This window comes from Salvelinus sp. IW2-2015, unplaced genomic scaffold (assembly GCF_002910315.2).
Source record: "Salvelinus sp. IW2-2015 unplaced genomic scaffold, ASM291031v2 Un_scaffold1324, whole genome shotgun sequence".
Taxonomy (NCBI): Eukaryota; Metazoa; Chordata; class Actinopteri; order Salmoniformes; family Salmonidae; genus Salvelinus; species Salvelinus sp. IW2-2015.
In genome coordinates, this window is record NW_019942842.1 from 72,627 (window position 1) to 76,294 (window position 3,668).

Consider the following 3,668-nt stretch of genomic DNA (forward strand, 5'->3'; position numbering starts at 1 on the left):
TCTCCTATGCAGGATAACATGTTATAAAGGGACTCCAGGTCTCCTATACAGGATAACATGTTATAAAGGGACTCCAGGTCTCCTATACAGGATAAGTGTGTAATAGGAATTTCCAGTTGAACAAAAAGAAGAGCAGTCGTAGGTAAAGTTAATCAAAAATCTGTCTGGTTTAAGTTGCAAAAGGGAGACACCTCCAGCACAGAAGCAGAGAAAATGTAAAGTGTCTGCTTGATAATTGTCCCCTCTGGGCAAGCCTGCTTAGAGGATGAACTCTGGTATTCACCACCATGGATAATATGTTTTTAAAGGATTCCTAAAATATTAAAAGGGGAATGGGCCTAAATGGATGAGCACAAGGTCATGTTGCACCAATGGCAATTATATATGAGATAGAACCAGATCCCACCAGATCAAACAGCATCCACTCAGAGGAACAGATAATGAACACCAGTCCCTTCAGGTCCCCTATGTTATTCTCAGAGTGGTGTCCCAGTGATAGTAGTTATGTTCCTGTCACAGTGTAGACACTTCTCTTACTGTCACTAACGAGTCACAATCAACCTTTCACCCTCGATCCCTGTTTATTGAAGATGAAATCTCCCATCATTCATGTCTGTATTATCTCATCTACCAGGCAGAGAAGAAGGAAGCATCTCTTATCTGTCACATTGTGACTATATACTGTACAGATGAGTAACACCAAACCATGCAGTGAAATGTTCTTCTTGAATTAGAAAATACGTATTTATGTTCAGCTGAATAATGCAAATGAGTTTGGGCCAATTAACAAGAGCAAATCAGTCTCCTCAGTTTAGCTTTAGGGGATGACATTTATCACAGGCTGCAAATTGATATAAACATTTCTCTACTCCCATTAGGATGTTATTTTCCTGAACAATAACTGTGTATGGTATAAATAATATTTTGTAGCCATACTTTCATTCTTTCAATAATATATTGGATAGTCTTCCCTTGATGATAAGTGCTTGAGCTGCTGCTGCAAAGATAAATGATGCATTTCCACCAATTACATCACGACTATGTGCTGTAATGCTGTGCTGTAATTTCAGTTCCACCACCACAAAAGCTCTTTTAATTGCATGTTTAAGACAGAAGCGACTAGCTGTCCTTTAAAGCAGTGTGATATACAACTATTTCATTACACTTAATGTGCTGGAGTGATTTAAGCAATCTAGCAATGCCCCTGGGATGCATCTCTCTCTAATTCCACAATCTCATAGTATTATTATTATTATGATTAGCCACAGTGTTTTTTCACAAGTAGTGTCCTCATTCTAACTCAGGTCGTTATGATTCCTGTTTTAGCACCCTGCCTGCACCAGCACCTCCTTCTCTGACTTGGTAAAGCGTAAACAGATGGCCCTGTACCATCGGAGATAACAGCACATCACAGCAGATGGCAGTCTGAAGGGCACAGACCCCAACATCATCATGCTGAGGATAGAGGGAGGAGAGGAGGGACTGAACCTTGGGGTAATGATCTTACACCTCAAGTCCTTTTCCTCCCAGTGTCCCTAAGGTCCAGTGATATGCTTTCACATAGCACCCTAGTAGAAACTCTACAATTAATCGATTAATTTAAGTAGATCGACAGGTTTTGGAAATTGGGTCATCTTTATTCATAAAACCTATAGCAAATTAACCACAAAAAACATTTGCATATTAATTGATATTGGCATACACATTTGAATAACAATTTCAGACAGCAATATTATGTTTATCTGAAAATCTTAGTGGGTTTTATTAGTAACTTCACGTAATTGTCTGAAATGGAATGTTTTCACATGGAGCGTCAACTCTGGATCTGTTTAACTTTGTAATGCATCTCCATGGAAATGATTATGACTGAAATGAAACATATGGCAGCTGTCAGTAGAAAAGGAGGTAAAAAAATGGTGAATTATGCATCTTTGAAGTTACTCTCATTAAATACACAGACAGTCGGGTAAACAAGAGTCAAAGATAGTAGGTCTATTTAAAGGACTGACCAGTACAATAGTGTAAGTGGAGTTTTTTTGTCACACAACACAATGCCACAGATGTCTCAAGTTGAGGGACTGTGCAATTGGCATGCTGACTGCAGGAATGTCCACCAGAGCAGTTGCCAGAGAATGTAATGTTGATTTCTCTACCATAAGCCGCCTCCAACATTGTTTTAGAGAATTGGGGGAGGGGTTGGGTGTTAAGGAGTATTTCTGTCTGTAATAAAGCCCTTTTTTAGGGAAAAACTCATTCTGATTGGCTGGGCCTGGCTCCCTATGCTGCGCCCCTGCCCAGTCATGTGAAATCCATAGATTAGGGCCTAATGAATTTATTTCAATTGACTGATTTCCTTATATGAACTATAACGCCATAAACCTTTGAAATTGTAGCATGTTGCCTTTATATTTTTGTTCAGGATTTATATATACACTGCTCAAAAAAATAAAGGGAACACTTAAACAACACAATGTAACTCCAAGTCAATCACACTTCTATGAAATCAAACTGTCCACTTAGGAAGCAACACTGATTGACAATAAATTTCACATGCTGTTGTGCAAATGGAATAGACAAAAGGTGGAAATTATAGAACACTGTCTACCAGCCATATCCTACAGTACAACACCCTCTAGAGAGAAAACACTGTCTACCAGCCATATCCTACAGTACAACACCCTCTGGAGAGAAACACTGTCTACCACCATTATCCTACAGTACAACACCCTCTAGAGAGAAACACTGTCTACCAGCCATATCCTACAGTACAACACCCTCTGGAGAGAAACACTGTCTACCAGCCATATCCTACAGTACACACCCTCTGGAGAGAAACACTGTCTACCAGCCATATCCTACAGTACAACACCCTCTAGAGAGAACACTGTCTACCAGCCATATCCTACAGTACAACCCCCTCTGGAGAGAAACACTGTCTACCAGCCATATCCTACAGTAAACACCTCTAGAGAGAAACACTGTCTACCAGCCATATCCTACAGTACAACACCCTCTGAGAGAGAACACTGTCTACCAGCCATATCTACAGTCCAACACCCTCTAGAAGAAACACTGTCTACCAGCCATTACCACAGTACAACACCCTCTGGCGAGAGAAACACTGTCTACCAGCCATATCCTACAGTACAACACCCTCTAAGAGAAACACTGTCTACCAGCCATATCCTACAGTATCAACACCCTCTGGAGAGAAACACTGTCTACCACCATATCCTACAGTACAACACCCTCTGAGAGAAACACTGTCTACCAGCCATATCCTAAAGTACAACACCCTGCTGAGAGAAACACTGTCTACCAGCCATATCCTACAGTACAACACCCTCTGGAGAGAAACCACTGTCTACCAGCCATATCTACAGTACAACACCCTCTGGAGAGAAACACTGTCTACCAGCCATATCCTACAGTACAAACACCCTCTGGAGAGAACACTGTCTACCAGCCATATCCTACAGTACAACACCCTCTGGAGAAGAACACTGTCTACCAGCCATATCCTACAGTACAACACCCTCTGGAGAGAAACACTGTCTACCAGCCATATCCTACAGTACAACACCCTCTAGAGAGAAACACTGTCTACCAGCCATATCCTACCAGTACAACACCTCTGGAGAGAAACACTGTCTACCAGCCATATCCTA